This window comes from Lepus europaeus, chromosome 2 (assembly GCF_033115175.1).
Source record: "Lepus europaeus isolate LE1 chromosome 2, mLepTim1.pri, whole genome shotgun sequence".
In the NCBI taxonomy this organism is placed as follows: domain Eukaryota; kingdom Metazoa; phylum Chordata; class Mammalia; order Lagomorpha; family Leporidae; genus Lepus; species Lepus europaeus.
In genome coordinates, this window is record NC_084828.1 from 140,492,537 (window position 1) to 140,509,548 (window position 17,012).

Sequence of the window (17,012 nt, forward strand, 5' to 3'; positions counted from 1 at the left end):
CTTGTGCTCCGAAGGGGCTCTCGGAGGAGAGCTGCAGCCTGAGCGGCCCCCCGCCGGGGGCGCCCTGCCTCTCAGTCCCACTTGGTTTCTGATTGCCCGGCCACTGGATGCAGCCTGAGCGGCCCCCCGCTGGGGGCGCCCTGCCTCTCAGTCCCACTTCGTTTCTGATTGCCCGGCCACTGGAGCCACAGAGGAAGTCGGGGTTTTCAGAAAGAACTCAGCGAAGTCCCGAGGCCAAAGAGCAGACAAGACACGAAACCAGGAAATCAGTGCAACCTAAAGGCCCAGTGGCTCTTGTCCTGGCTGAGCGTCCCCTCTCTGGTCTTCCCTCTTCACCTTCTCTTAGGCGTCCTGTATGTCAGCTCGTGTTGCTCCCTGCGGCCTGTCCCGAGAGCCCAGGAGGGCTGGAGCGATAGGAGTTGATCCGCTAGCGAGGGACAGCTCATGGCAGTGGCTTTCACTCTGACTCACAGCGAGAGACACATGGCACGCAGATGACATAACGCTACTCTGGGTGATGCATTCTGTTCTGTTCGAGTCTCTTCCATTTAAAAAAATCTAACAGCAACTCACCAGCTCACCCTTGCAGTTCAATGCTAAAAACCAAAGCCCCTCTGCTCCGTGGTTTGCAATCATCAGCCGTCCGTCTGGCCTCTCTGTGCTGTGCTGTCTCAAGTGACGTCCCCAGAAAGCCACACAGCCTCTTAACACTTCTCTGAGTCCCAGCGGCAGTGTCTTCCTGGCACTAGAGCATAGCACTTGGCTCACCATGCTTATCTGGATGGAAAGACCAGCTGGTCGCACAAAGAACATCTCTTTACCTTTCTGTAAAGCTGCTATTATAAGCTGTGTCCATTATGTTATTTAGTGTCTTTTATGCAAGGATCCATTGGATGATAAATTATTTTATCGCAACCAGCCATAGGCGCAAAAGTACCCTGGCCAGTGGCACAATCTTCAGCGCAGATAACGAGAGCACTGTATCCACCATGCTTCTCTTCAAATCTCAAGACAAGGGAGCTTAGAACTTTTATCAGTTGTCACGGTGTTTCTCAAGCCTCTAGTTCTGATGCACTTTCTTTATGAACACTAGTTCTGCTACTCCTGTTTACCCTGCCTTTAATTGTAATCTTCTATGAATATTTTCCAGAAGCGTGGGGTTTTATTTCTACACATAAAAACAGAATAGGAGGAAGTGGAATTTTTTTTTTTGAGATTTTCTTTATTTACTTGAAAGAGTTATAGAAAGGGAGGGAAAGACAAAGAGAGAGAGCTTCCATCTGTCCATTCACTCCCCCATGACTGCAACGGCCAGGGCTTGGTCAGGCCGAAGTGAAAAGCTTCCTGTGGGTCTCCCATGTGGGTGGCGGGGGCCCAAACGCTTTGGTCATCTTCTGCTGCTTTTTCCAGGCCATCAGTAAGGAGCTGGGATTGGAAGTGAGCAGCCGGGTCTCGAATCGGCGCTCATATGGGATGCCGGCGTCGCAGATGGCAGCTGCACCCGCTACGCCACAGCAGTGGCCCTGGAAGTAGACTCTTGACGGCTTCCTCTGGGCCCCTGAGGGCAGGAAGGCTACCTCTGAACGGAGTGCAGGAGCCTCTCTTGCACCGGCCCACAGACCAGCAACACTTCTGGAAGCCTCTTTTCTCTTCCTTGAGGTCTCGCGGCTCCAGGCCTCTGTGGCATCTATTCTCTCCACGGATTCACACATCCTTATGCTGTTTGGCTTCTCTGAAGCCCATACTTGATTTCGATTCTTTTCCCAGCCAAACTGGACAATGTCAGATCTGTCAAAACACTTGCTCTGGGACTCAACAAGGTGGCTTCTCTCTTGGCTTTGGTCCGTGCTGGTGTCATCTACTGTCTTTCTGATTCAGAGCTACTGATTCATCCAAACACCCCCACTTAAACAGCACTGAGAAGTGCCCACGAGGCTCTGCTTCCAACCTGGGGGGAACAGTGGTCCCTCTGCACCTCAGGGGGATTTGGTCCCAGGACCCCGCCACGGACTCCAAGATCTGCAGATGCTCAAGTCCCTCATTGTAAAAAGGTGCAGTCATTGCACGTAACGATGCAATCCTCTCATGTAAAGACCTCTAAATTACTTCCGACCCCTAATGCAATGTAAAGGCTATGTAAATAGCTGCTCTACTGTATTGCTTAGGGAATGACAAGAAAATAAAGACCTGGATATATACATACATATATATATATATATATATATATTTTTTTTTTTCCTGAGTATTTTCAATCCACAGTTGGTTGAGTCCCTAGATGCAGACCCTGTGGTTACAGAGCACCAACTGTGCAGTATTTCGCATCAGGCTAATAAACAGTCCAAAGTGTCCTGGCTCCTATTTATAACACGAGGGGGTTTCAGAAAGCTCATGGAGGGGCCAGCATTGTGGCACAATGGATTATGCTGCCACCAGGGACACCCACACCCCATACTCGAATGCCTGGCTTGGAGCCCTGCCTCTGCTTCTGATCCACTTTCCTGCTCATGCACACCCTGGGAGTCAGCAGATAATGCCTGGAGTACTTGGGCCCCTGCCACCATGTGGGGGACCCAAATGGAGTTCCTGGTTCCTGGTTTTGGCCTGGCCCAGCCCCAGGTTGTTGAGGGTATTTGGGGAGTAAACCAGGAAATACAAGATTGATATCTTTCTTCCTCTGCTTTTAAAATAAACAAACTCTTTTTAAAAAGTGTTTTAAAAAGTTCATGGAACATTCCTACTAGCTTTTAAGTCCACTCTCCCACAAGCTTTTTGAAGCTTGCTCCTAGACAGAGCCCCATCCATTTCTGTAGGATTCTGATTCTTTTCTCGAGTTGTTCAATTAGGATTGTGAGCAAAAGGCCAGGGTTAACATTTAACAGATTAGTCACGCTTAGAGCTAGAATAACACGTGATAGCGAGGATCCCTGTATGTGTCACTCAAACATCCTCAGAGCTTTGGGAACTGCACGGGCGCCATCTTTCAGGAGAACAGGCACATCGTGTGGCAGAAATCCTTTCAGCACCACAGCTACTAAAGATGCTAGCCTGCCATCCACGTCACCCAGCAGATTAACCAGGTGTTAACAGTGAACATGGCCAGATCCGGCGTTCAGCTGGCAGGTGTGAGAGGCCAGGCAAGCCGCTGCTCCCAGGGGAGCTCAGGGCGCCCGGGAAGAGAAGAGGCCCCAGTGGGGCCGAGGACACGACGTCAGGAGACGGAGTGACAACTTACTATTTCTACAGGCTCTGGGCTGCTGGCATCGATGAATAAACCAAGCGGGCGTGGGAAGGACATTCGAAGCAGAGGGAACATTAGGGACAAAACCAAACAGAAAATGATAAGAAGAGTACACGGTGTGTGAGGGCTGACGAGGAGGCTGGGGGAGGCCGGAGAGAGAGTATAACGCCCAGCCCCCAGCGTCTGCAGCAGCACCGGGCACACGACAGGTCTCAGGACGCATCCCTCGATGACGCAGCGGTAAAGGGAGAGGCTGGGCCAGACCCCAGTAAACGATGTACTGCAGCTGTGTTTGTCAGCTTCCCGTCACTACGCAGAATACCCGAAGCAGGCGACTTGCGAACTAAAGAGGTTTACCTAGCTCACAGTTTTGGGTGCCAGTGGTCTCAAAGCATGGCACAGGTTCTGCGAGGGCCCACCCGTGCTAGATGGTGCCTGCACATGTTTGGGGGGAAGAAGGGAGCCAGGGAGAGACTGGCAGGGCCAGGATCAGGCTTCTGTGACGACGCTCGCTTGAGAACTGCAAAGGATCACGGGAAACCACTTTCATCCCTTCGAGGACAGGCTGCCAACTGACCTAAGGCTCTCCCAACAGGCTCCCCCTCCCCAGGCGGCCACCCTGAAGACCAAGCTTCCAACACATGAGCCTCTGGGGGGACAAACAGCATCCAAATCACAGCCAACAGGTCCCAGGGAGCCACTGAGAGTCACATCAGATCTGTGTTAGAAAGAACGCAGGCGGAGGCAGCTGGGGGCAGGAGACCAGACCATGTTTTAGTGGTCCAGGAGAAGAGTCCCCCACCCACCCAGAGTGAGGGCCTGGGGAGAGGCAGATGGCCCTGCTCCCCAGCTAAGAAACTGGGATGGGAGGTGAGAGGTGGGCGTGGCGGTGGTAGAAATGTCTGAACTCAAAGTTTATTTTAATTCCCTGGACAAATATCTATTGAACGACTGCTCAGTAGCAGGCATCTGTTAAGTGCTATAGAAAGATAACAGTTGGGGCCGGCACTGTGGCACAGTGGGTTAATGCCCTGGCCTGAAGCACCAGCATCCCATATGGGCACTGGTTTGAGACCTGGCTGCTTCACTTCTGATCCAGCTCTCTGCTATGGCCTGGGATAGCAGTGGAAGATGGCCCAAGTCCTTGGGCCCCTGCACCCATGTGGGAGACCCGGAGGAGGCTCCTGGCTCCTGGCTTCAGATCGGTGCAGCTCCGCCATTGTGGCCAATTGGGGAGTAAACCATTGGATGGAAGACCTCTCTCTCTCTCTGCCTCTCCTCTCTCTGTGTAACTCTGACTTTCAAATAAATAAATAAATCTTAAAAAAAAAAAAAAAGATAACGGTTTGTACCTCTGAACAAATGCTTACTGCAAACCTACTATGTGCTTTGGACAGGGGTTTGTAACCCGGCTATGCATTAGCATCACCTAGGAGGGGGCTCTGCAATAGCACAGATTTACAGAATCCTCTCCGTCGCTCCTGCAGGGACGCTGGGTTAGAATGGCTCGGGTGAGACCATGGGATCCATCTGTATTTAGACTTCGTTTATCAGTGAATAAGTAGTACATTCATATGATCTGGAATTGCAAAGGCACAAAGGTACACCCTGGGAAGGCCTCTTCCCACCTTGTCTCAGGTAGCTTTTAATCACCCAGTGGCCCCAGGCCTTTCGGCTGATACCACAACCCAGGGCTGTAAGAGAAACACAGTTCTGCCCATGAAAGCTCACTGGGTAGCAGGGGAACCAAGACATCTTCAGGAAACATTGCAAAACCAAGGCACCCGGGCACAGTGATCACGCAGGCAGGGAGTCGTTAGCAGGTCTGAAGGAGGCCCAGGAAGCGGTGAGCAGTAGGCAGCGGCGGGAGGCTGAGCACACCCCTGCAAGAGGACGCCAGGGGTGGAATTCAGCTCTGTAGATGCAGACCAAGGGAGAAAGGACTTCAGGCAGAAGGAGCTGCTGCTTGCCGCACCAGCATCCCATGTCAGAGCGCGGGTTTGAACCCTGGCTCTGCTTCTGATGCAGCTCTCTGTTCATGGGAAAGCGATGGGTGATGGCCCAAGTGCCTGGCCCCTGCCATCCACATAGGAGACCCGGATGAAGCTCCTGGCTCCTGTTTACTGCCTGGCCCAGACCCAGCTGTTGTGGCCATTTGAGGGGGTAAACCAATGGATGAAGATCTCTCTCTCTCTAACTCTGCCTTTCAAAGAAATAAAGTAAAATAAATATTTCTTTAAAAATAAATGGAAAAAAAGAGAAAGAGGTCAAGTCAGAATTCCATGCCCTCAAGAAATGTATAATCTCAGAGTCACCACAACATCCTAAAATGGAAAATCTGCATAGTGCTGGAACTTGCTAAGGAGGCGATCCGAAAACCCCAGCCCCCTCCCAGGCTGGCACGTTCTGTCCTCAAAGTGTCCAGAGCATCGTGTACAAGGGCTGCATGATCGTGGAAGGTGCCACGGCTGAGGGCTCAGCTCCACGCGCCCCAAGCGCAAGCTTGGAGACCAGAGGGGACCCATGGCAGGCCACAGTGCAGATCTGGTCCCCACAGGTTTTGTCTGGTCCACGCTAATTTTGAAACCCTAAATTTTGAAAACCTTAGCTAAAAATATTGAAAATCTCTTTTAAGATTTAACACAAAATCAGTGTGCCTTTTCTTGACAAACAGGAAGACCAGGCAACACCTGGAGCCGTCGCCTGCTTGGCAAGGACTGCCGCTGAGAAGCCGGGTCCCCTCCCACGCTCGCCACCTGCCCCGGCAGTCATGCGCGAGCGGCTTCTCCCAGCAACGTGGCCCGCCTGGCTCCTGGGGCAGCTTCAGCCTGTGTGCCTCATAAAAATGGGAAGCCAAATGTGTTGGGCCTACAGATCTTTTTTTTTTTTTTTTTGACAGGCAGAGTGGACAGAGATAGAGACAGAGAGAAAGGTCTTCCTTTTTTGCCGTTGGTTCACCCTCCAATGGCCGCCGCGGCCGGCATGCTGCAGCCGGCACACCGCGCTGATCTGATGGCAGGAGCCAGGTGCTTCTCCCGGTCTCCCATGTGGATGCAGGGCCCAAGCACTTGGGCCATCCTCCACTGCACTCCCTGGCCACAGCAGAGAGCTGGCCTGGAAGAGGGGCAACCGGGACAGAATCCGGCGCCCCGACCGGGACTAGAACCCGGTGTGCCGGTGCTGCAAGGTGGAGGATTAGCCTATTGAGCCACGGTGCCAGCCGGGCCTACAGATCTTATCAGACGTACTTCAAGGATATCCCTAAAACGAAAACTGAAACTTCTGAAAGAGCCTACAACAGCAGGGCGTGTTGTATTTCAGCAAAACCAGGACCTTCTGACTTGACTTCCCCCACTATTTCTTCACCGACGGTAACTTACAGCAGAGGCCTTAGGAGCTCCCGCAGGAGCAAGGCCAAAAAGCCTCCGATCCACACTGACCCCCTCTCCTACACACAGCAAGCAGGCCCCCATTCTCTGCTCCAGCTGCTAGTATAGCCCCGCCCTGCCTGGACTGCTGGACACAGCGCTATCTGCAGACTCCAGCCATCTCTCCCCCCTGCTCAGCAGCTCGGCCCCCGAGTCCAGCCTCAGCCTCAGCCCAAACCCCTCCCAGCTCACACTGTGATCTCCAGGACCTTCAGGACCAGCCCACGCTCTCCCTCTATCTCTGCAGCCCAGCTTTAGCTCAGACGCCCTGCCCCTTCCCGTCACTTTGTGCTATAAACACCACTAGTCTGTAAGGGCAGGGGCTTTCTCTGCGGTCCGTTCACCTGGGAGTGAGCCCCTCCCGGGCTTTATTCTTCTGAACACACCTGGGCTGGTTGTGGCTTCATGTTCCACGTCTCCTTTCTCAACAGCTCCCGCCAAGGCAAAGCCCACAACAGGTTTCAGAGAAAGCAGTGTGCCTTAGAAAGGAGATGGGGGCGGGGGCAGGGCTGGGGGGGGGGGGCGGCACTGTGGCACAGTAGGTTAATTCTCCGCCTGTGGCGCCGGCATCCCATATGGACACCAGTTCTAGTCCCGGATCTGCGCAGCTCTGGCCGTAGCGGCCATTTGGGGAGTGAACCAGCGGATGGAAGACCTTTCTCTGTCTCTCCCTCTCACTGTCTGTAACTCTACCTCTCAAATGAATAAATAAAATCTTTAAAAAAAAAAAAAGAGGCCGGTGCCGTGGCTTAACAGGCTAATCTTCTGCCTTGCGGCGCAGGCACACCGGGTTCTAGTCCCGGTCGGGGCGCCGGATTCTATCCCAGTTGCCCCTCTTCCAGGCCAGCTCTTTGCTATGGCCTGGGAAGGCAGTGGAGGATGGCCCAAGTCCTTGGGCCCTGCACCCGCATGGGAGACCAGGAGAAGCACCTGGCTCCTGGCTTCGGATCAGCACGATGTGCCGGCCGCAGCGGCCATTGGAGGGTGAACCAACGGCAAAAAGGAAGACCTTTCTCTCTGTCTCTCTCTCTCACTATCCACTCTGCCTGTCAAAAAAAAAAAAAAAAAAAAAAAGAAAGAAAGAAAGAAAGAAGACGGGAGGGAGTGGCCACAACTTTCCTACAACGTTTTCTACAAAGCAAACTTTGTGCGGTAAGTTTCCTCTTCTGAGTAGTAAAACCAAGACAGTAGGGAAAGAGCATGAAAAAGGCTGGCAAAGATGTTCTAGATGCAGACATTTTGGTAAGCAAAGATTTTAGAAAAAATTTTTTTAATTAGCTAACTGTGGTCATTTGACTTATGCTATGGTTTTCCTGAGTTTGTATTTTACCCAAAGTAACTTAAGATAGACACCTTTACAATATATACACATATGTGTGGGCCCACGTATATGTATAAATACATATATGACCAAATAGATGAACACGCTATACTTAAATATTTTTAAAAACACAGATACATAAACATAGGATGAATATGTAACTCAGTGTCCACAGGAGGACATCTGAGAGAGAATGGAGGGAGGTATCACACAGACGGGACCACACGCAGACGGCTCCCAGGAAGTCACCCGCATTTACACATCTAAACGCGAAAGCAAAATAAAACCCTCTGTGTCATGATATAGAATCTGCCTTGTAATTTTAAGTACGTAGATATGTTTTTAGATGAAGAATGCCTTATAAATGTATAAGATGCTCTTGAGAATTTTACAAATGTGTGATGAACACACTTTACGTAATTCTACTTCCTATGAATGCCCCTGGGAGATCCCGGGTAATGAGCGCATTTGGAATCTGCAGCTGCTTTGCCCTCTGCCATGCCCCTGCCTTACATAATAAACTCACAGGCATGGGCACCTAAGATATTTTTGTTGATTACAATGGTTTTCTTTACCTGCTGGTCAGAATTACCTAGCTTTGACAAAGAAAGAACAAAGAAAGGAAGGAAACATATGTTCCAGCCCCGTTCCGTCCCCAAGAGCTCCCTGAGTGCAGGGAAGATCCCACCCACCTCCGGCTCCGCGCCCCTCGGCACCGTGCACTGGCGAGGTAGACGGGGGCGCAGGGCACTGGCTTCTGGGACCCTGGGCAGCAAGCGGCTTGCAAGCACACACTGTGCTTCCAGCAGCTGCAGCTTCGCAGCCGTAAGGAGTCAGACCCAGAGGAAGCCGAGTGCTGTTCTTTGGAGGCTGCAAGACTACTAGGAAAATAACAGTTACTTCCTGTCCATTTTTCTCCTGGTGTCTTCTAACCTGGTGGTTCCCAGAGGATGCTTCATGGACCATAGGGGCTGCCAAGTCCCGGCGGGTTCAGGAGGCGAAAGCTATTTTCAAAGTAACATTTAGCTGTTATTTGCCTGTTTTACTACGTTGTCTTGTGCAGTAATGGTATAAAAGTAATGACTGGTCAAATTGTGGGAACTGTAGCAAGCGTCAGGATGGTAACAACCACTTGAGGGAGAAATTATTATTGTTATTGGCTCTTGGCTCCTGAATACCCAGCTTTTCAATATTCTGTGCGATAAAAGGAGAGATACAAGCAAAACACTTCTGCAAATATACGACAACTGCCTTGAGGAAAAGCCCTTGCGTGGCTCTTTGAGCTGGGAGAAGAACTAGCCAGGTTTCTTTTCATGAACGCCATTTTTTCCTAAAAGAATGACAGATAGACAAGCTCTAGTTATTCAGACCTGTATTTGATCAAAGGTTTTCTTGCAAATGGATGGGGGGGGGGGGTGTGGCACTGTGGTGAAGTGGGTTAACACCCTGGCCTGAAGCACCAGCCTCCCATATGGGTGCCGGTTCTAGTCCCAGCTGCTCCACTTTTTTTTTTTTCTTTTTTAAAGATTTTTATTTAATTTGACAGGTAGAGTTACAGACAGTGAGAGAGAGAGATAGAGAGAGAAAGGCCTTCCTTCTGTTGGTTCACTCCCCAAGTGGCCACAATGGCCAGAACTGTGCTGATCCGGAGCCAGGAGCCAGGTGCCTCCTCCTGGTCTCCCATGCGGGTGCAGGGCCCAAGCACTTGGGCCATCCTCCACCGCCTTTCCAGGCCATAGCAGAGAGCTGGACTGGAAGAGGAGCAACCAGGACTAAAATCGGTGCCCATATGGGATGCCAGCGCCGCAGGCGGAGGATTAACCTAATGTGCCACTGCACCGGCCCCCCCACTCCGGCTGCTCCACTTCTGATCCAGCTCTCTGCTATGGCCTGGGATAGCAGCAGAAGACAGCCCAAGTCGTTGGGCCCCTGCACCCACATGGGAGACCCAGAGGAAGCTCCTGGTTCCTGGCTTTGGATCGGCGCAGCTCTGGCCATTGTGGCCATCTGGGGAATGAACCACCGGATGTAAGACCTCTCTCTCTGTCTCTACCTCTCTCTGTAACTCTTTCAAATAAATAAAATAAATCTTTTTAAAAAAAATGGATTAGGGACATTACAAAGATATACTTTCTTTGCTGTCTCACAACGCTGGTCCCCATTCTAAGATACTTTTTTTTTTTTAAAGATTATTTTATAGCTGGTGCCATGGCTCACTAGGCTAATCCTCCGCCTGCGGCACCGGCACACCAGGTTCTAGTCCCGGTTGGGGCGCCGGATTCTGTCCCGGTTGCTCCTCTTCTAGTCCAGCTGTCTGCTGTGGCCTGGGAGTGCAGTGGAGGATGGCCCAAATCCTTGGGCCCTGCACCCACATGGGAGACCAGGAGAAGCCCCTGGCTCCTGGCTTTGGATTGGTGCAGCGTGCTGGCCGTAGTGGCCATTTGGGAGGTGAACCAACGGAAGGAAAACCTTTCTCTCTGTCTCTCTCTCTCTCACTGTCTAACTCTGCCTGTCAAAAAAAAAAAAAAAAAAGATTGTTTTGTTTATTTGAAAGAGCCAATGAAGAGGAAGATATATCTACCTGCTAATTCATTCCCCAGATGGCCTTAATGGCCAGGGCTGAGGTTGACCAAAGCCAGGAGTTTCATCCGGGTCTCCCACATGGGTGGCAGGGGCCCAGGCACTTGAGCTATCTTCTGCCGCTTTCTTCAGGCTATTAGCAGAGAGCTGGATCCAAAGAGGAGCAGCCAGGACATGAATCAGCACCTACTTGGGATGCTGGCATTGCAAGCGGTGGCTTTACCTGCTATGCCACAACTCCAGTTCCCCTAAATTACTTTTAAATAAATGATTTAAAATTTATTTTCTCAAAGTAAATCATATATAGGCCCATGACAGCTAAAGAGAAAGGGACCAGAAGTGTGGTAAAACATAAAAGAATCACCCTTAGAGACAGCTGGAGCTGCCGCAGGATGGAAACCAACAGATACACCTGCACTCACACAGGCACAGGGTGCTTCCGCACGGCTGTGGAAAATACAGCTAAAAATATATTTGTTTTGGTAAAAAAATTGAAAATTTTTTTCATAACACACATTTTTTCATGAGTTTTTTGAAGACCTCTTGTGTGCATGAATTTCAAAAACTTTTTGCATTAAAACAAATTTATTTCTTACAAACTTTTTAATTTCTTTTTTGAAGGTCTTTCGTGCACACTCTCTGCAGCTGACCTGCATTTTCCAAGCTCGTCTGAGCTGGGCCAAAAAGGCAGGTGGACCAACAGTATCTGCCGGGCTACGAAGGGCTCAGGAGGACCTGGCCTTTGTGGGCAGTGCCCCAACCTGCACTCTGCTCACGGGGGCCTGCATTCTGCTCATGCGACCCTGCACTCTGCTCACGTGACCCTGCACTCTGCTCACGGGGGCCTGCACTCTGCTCACGCGACCCTGCACTCTGCCCGAGCGAACGACCACTGCCACAGCCTCACGGCCAGCTTCTGAGGCTAGCTGACTCACAGCAGGCGTTTGCCCACAGAAGCCAAGCCACTCATCTAGTAAAATCCAAACCCTCCCCAGGACATCCTCCTCGGAGACTGCTTTTTTGGGCATCGGTCCACTCATTTTGGAATTGAACTCTCAAGCAAGGGGAGAAATTCTTGCCAATTATCTGACCCTCGAGTTCCCAGGATCTCCAGTGTCACTCACTCTCTTCCTGCTGGTTCAGGCAGCTTTACTGAAATGTACAAAAGTAACAACAACTTAAAACAACATCTTTTACACAAACGCTCTCATCATATGAAAATCAACGTTAAAGAAAACCTAGACGACCTCCTTCTGTTGTTAACCAACCGATCTAGCACACAGCATCGCTCTTTCTGGTCCCGTAAGCAAGACCTGGAGCAACTCTACTGGTAAATCCTCGAGACATTCCACAGAGGAAGGGAGGAAGCCCCCGTGTCTGTGCTCGGGGAGAACTAGGAGCTACTTACTCAAGGCCACCAGGGCCAGGCCCAACCCCGGGTTTCTAAATCTGATCAGAGGCAAAGGCCAGGAGCCGTGCAGCCGGCGGCCCCTCGAATGCTACCGCGGTGTCAGGACAGCACTGAATCCACAGCTCCCGGGACAACGTTCTCCGCTCTCTCTACTGCAACCCGTCTTCTATAAAAAGAACTAAGAGCTAAAACCTAACTAAAAAAAGACCGCACTGGATTAGGACACGGACCTGGAATCCTACACACGTGGGACGCGCTGTCCATGTCGGGCCGGCATGGGGTCCCTGCGGAATTCTTTCTGGCTGGGACGCGGTGCTTCGGCGAGCTGGCTCCGGCGTCCCATGCACATCTCTGTGGTTCACTTTCTCAGAGTCACGTTGGGCGAGTACGTCAGAGCACACGTGACGGGTGTGAGCAGCACACTCACTCATCAGATCTCCCCAACAGATTACAGAACAGAAGCCCTTTATGCGGTAGGGCTGTGTCTAGGAAAGAAAACACCTCTTCGATTTTGCCCCGAACGCAGCCCAGCGAGGGGCAGAGAGGAGCTGCATTTACCAGACTTTGATGCATTTAAGCTGTCGGATCCGCGAGGGCCGAGAATGACAAGGGATGTTTCTTTTTTTTTTTAACTGAAATCCGGCCTGTCCTAAAGGGATCCTCTATCAAGAAGCTGCCCGAATGCCTTCAGCAGAGCAGGAGGCTGGCTGGGCCAGCCTCACCTATCACCCTGAAAGGCCAACATTCCGTCTCCAGACTTGGAGACGCGTGCACTCTGATGAGGAGAGTGGGTACTGTCAGATTCGGGAATGGTGCCATGGGCTCAAATATTTTAGGTGGCTTGTTTGGAAAGATCAAAGGGGGAAAAGGGCCTGGGTTTTCTGTTGTTGTGTTTTGAAGTGCAGCAGTATCTCGGGGCAGCCTGGTCCCCGGGGTTCTGCTCAGGATCCAGCTTGCCCATGTACCTGCTTGCTCTTTAAAAAAACCTGGCAAACAGGTTTAGGGAATCTATCACTGCAGGCTTCCAGTGCTGTGGCTCCCCTGTTTTTTTTTTTTTTTAATATAAAAATTTATTTTATTTATTTGAAAGGCAGAGTTAGAGAGAGAGAGAGAGAGAGAGGTCTTCCATCCACTGGTTCACTCCCCAAATGGCCACGACAATAGCCAGGGCTGGGCCAGGCTGAAGCCAGGAGCTAGATATTCTATCCTGGTCTCCCATGTGGGTGGCACGGGCCGAAGTACTTGAACCATCATCTGCTGCCTCCCAGAATGAACTCCCAGGAAGTTGGCCCAGAAGCAGAGGAGTCAGGATTTGAACGAGGCACTCCCATATGAGATGCAGGCGTCCCAAGCGGTGGCTTAACCTGCTGTACCAAACACCTGCTCCCAAGGGCATTTTTTGATTTGAGTGCTATGGACTGCAGGCAGGTTTCCCAGTATGGGTTTCCTGTCTCCTGAAACTTCTCATTGTAGGGGTCGGCTTGAGGGTTCAGGGGGTGGCTGTAGCAGCATAGTGGGTTAAGCCCCTGGCTTGTATACCCACATCCTATATCAAAGTGCCAGTTTGAGTCCTGACACCTCCACTTCTGACTCAGTTCTCTGCTAATGCACTCTTGGAGACAGCAGACGATGGCTCAAGGGCTTCGGCCCCTGCCACCCATGTGGGTGACCCAGATGGAGTTCTTGGATCCCGGTTTTGGCCTGGCCTAGCTCTGGGTCTTGTGAGCATTTAGGGAGTGAACCAGTGGATGGAAGGTATCTCTCTGCCTCTCCCTGTTGCTCTACCTTTCAAGCAGATACAAATAAATAAACTTTAAAAAAATTAAAAACAAACAAGAATTTATTTCAAAGACCAAATACCATTTTCTTGTGCACCCGAAGGGCCGGCTGATTTTTGAGGGTGGCCGGTTCCCCTCCGCCGACTGCTCCCTGTCGGGGAGGGCAGACGGAGGGCTGCAGTACCTTCTGGCTTGGGGACAAGAATGAAGCTCCAGCTAGCCACAGGCAGCTTATCCTAAAATGGACGGAACACCAGCTGCTGCTCTGGATTGAATAATCTAAATCCACCTCTTTGCTGCTCCCCTACTGCCCCCCGCCCAGCCTGTGCCCCTGGCTTGCTGGGGACTCCTGCCGGACTATTGCTGTGGATTTGTTCTGGGAGGAGGAGCGTGGTGGCGGCAAGAGGCACAGAGTCACCACACAGACTCCGGGAGTCGGGTGAAAGCGGGACAGAGGTGAGCAGCCCGCAGACTCGTTTATTGCAGTTGGTGCAACAGCTTATATAGCCAAGGCAGCCAATCCAGTCAAGGGGTGGTTTACGCCCTAACCAATCACTGCCTGTTGCCAGGCAGGCTCCTTTGCCAGGTGGGTTCTGAAGCCATTTCCTGAGTAACTGACGCTTGCTCACCAGCGGCCTTCTTGGCACAGCCTTCTCATTCCACCACATTTACCCCTTTTCATTTATTTTTGAGCAACGGGAGGCATGATCCTTGGTCATACCATTGTTGACCCTGTTTCCATATGATCTCCATACGTGGAGGGGCTTTGGAATTTTTTTTTTTATAAAAAACTTTTAATAAATATAAATTTCGAAAGTACAACTTTTAGATTATAGCATTTTTCCCCCCATAACCACCATCCCACCCGCAAACCATCCCATCTCCTACTCCCTCTCCCATCCCATTCTCCATTAAGATTCATTTTTAATTATCTTTATATAGAGAAGATCAACTCTATACTACATAAAAATTTCAACAGTTTGCACCCACACAGACACACAAGGTATAAAGTACTGTTTGAAGATTAGTTTTACCACTAATTCTCAGAGTATAACACATTAAGGGCAGAGTTCCTACATAGGAAGTGCACAGTGATTCCTGTTGTTGATTTAACAATTGACACTCTTAATTATGATGGCAGTAATCACCCAAGGCTCTTGTCATGAGCTGCCAAGGCTGTGGAAGCATTATTTAGACAGGGACATAGTCAACATGGAAGTTCTCTGCTCCATTCAGAGAAAGGTACCTCCTTCTTTGATGGCCCGTTCTTTCCGCTGGGATCTGATTCACAGAGATCTTTCATGTAGGTCATTTTTGGCCACAGTATCTTGGCTTTCCATGCGAGAAACTCTCATGCCATTAACAGCAAACATGCGGGTGGGATGGGGTCTAGCGGCTGCTCTGAGCGCCTGGGGTGCCTGGGGACTGCCACAAATGTCAGGGATCCTCACTGGGTACAGATGGGATGACCTCGCATGGGTTATTGCCTCGAGGTCATCTAAATTCATCCCATGGGTATTTGGGGGGTGGCTGACCAGGCATTGCTGCGTATGTCATTTTCACTGTCGGAGCTCTCTCTCCCTAAGTCATCAACTGCCGCCTGTGAGGCAGAGGCCTGGAGTGACAGGCTCTTATCACTCACAGATTCATTGTGTTTGGTAATCTGTGTGGGATTCTGAGAGGGGGGTATCTTTCCCATGTTTGAGTGCTTAAGAGCGGTGCACCACGCCAACTCTAATCAAAGGAAAGACACGCACAGCACTGCTGCCATAACAAAGCAAATTCCTAGCACCTCAGCGGCTGATGGCATTATACAGGGGTTCCCTACGTTAGACGAACAGACAGTGGTGTATCAGATCGTACGTATGTCCTGTGCTTAGTGGGGGACTTCCTTGATTCGTTAGGTCAAGGCCGTATGCCCACACGGTGTCTCCAGAGCGTCACCTCTCTCGAGTGAGGGAAGATGACTTGGTTCCGAATTCTGGGATGATCAGTCCCTTATGTGAATTCTCCGGGCGAACCGAAAGTAACAGGAGGAGCCGAGAAGCGGCGTTATGCTTCTGGGCGGTGTGTGCCTAACCTGGGGTCACTTAGACCGAGGACAAGGACAAGGAAAGGGGCGTAGGAGGGGGTTCTGTGCTCACCCTCACAGAACCGAACAGCACACAAAACACGGAGGGGCCTACTTGCCGAAATCCAGGGGGGACCTCACCGAGTCTGACACGCTGTCTCTCTCTCAGTCACGTTGGGCGCCAGATGTTGCTGTGGATTCGTTCTGGGAGGAGGAGCGTGGTGGGAGCAAGAGGCGCGGAGTCACCACACAGACCCTGGGAGTCGGGTGAAAGCAGGCCAGAGGCAAGCAGCCCGCAGACTCGTTTATTGCAGTTGGTGCAACAGCTTATATAGCTGAGGCAGCCAATCCGGTCCAGGGGCAGTTTATACCATAACCAATCACTGCCTGTTGCCAGGCAGGCTCCTTTGCCAGGTGGGTTCCGAAGCCATTCCTGAGTAACTGACGCTCGCTCGCCAGCACATCTTGGCACGGCCTTCTCATTCCACCACATCTGGCGCCCAACACAGGTAACAGTTGATGACTTGGGGAGAGAAAGCTCTGACAGTGAAAATGACATGACAGCAGCCAGCGCAGCAACGCCTAGTCAGCCACCCCCCAAATATCCATGGGATGAACTTAGACGACCTTGAGACGATAACCCATGCGAGGTCATCCCATCCACACCCAGTGAGGATCCCCACGTTTGTGGCAGTCCCTGGGTACCCCAGACTCTCAGAGCAGCCGCTAGACCCCACCCCACCCGCATGTTTGCGTTAATGTCAGAGTGGATGCAGAATTCAGGCCCTGGATTCCAACGCCCATAAATGACCTTACTATGCTAACAAGGGCTTCTCGAGAGTCAGGCCCCGACTCTCCCTACTTTCTTTGAACAGGTGCTCACACAATGGGCAGTGAACCTTCAAACTCATTTTGACTGGGTTACACTGCTCGAAGCATGTTTGTCGAGACCACAGTTCTTACAGTGGAAAGCCTCCCATGAGGAAGAGGCTGAAACTGTGGCGAGGAATAATGCTGCCTATGGAACTGCAGTCACCTTTGATATGCTTACAGGCCGCGGCACCTGCAGATCCTCATCAACAGCCTGTGTCAGAGTAGTTGCCTATCAGGTCAGAGATTTGGCACTTAGAGCCTTAAAAAATACAAATTCTCCTAACTATAGTCAGCTCTTTAGAAACCTAGTTC

At 51.1% G+C, this 17,012-nt stretch overlaps 1 protein-coding gene across 4 annotated transcripts in view; it reads right to left on the bottom strand.

Annotated features, from left to right (window-relative positions):
• ZBTB38 (zinc finger and BTB domain containing 38) overlaps nucleotides 1-17,012 on the bottom strand; it is a 155,076-nt gene that overhangs the window by 6,993 nt on the left and 131,071 nt on the right. The gene's annotated exons all lie outside the window — the stretch shown is intronic.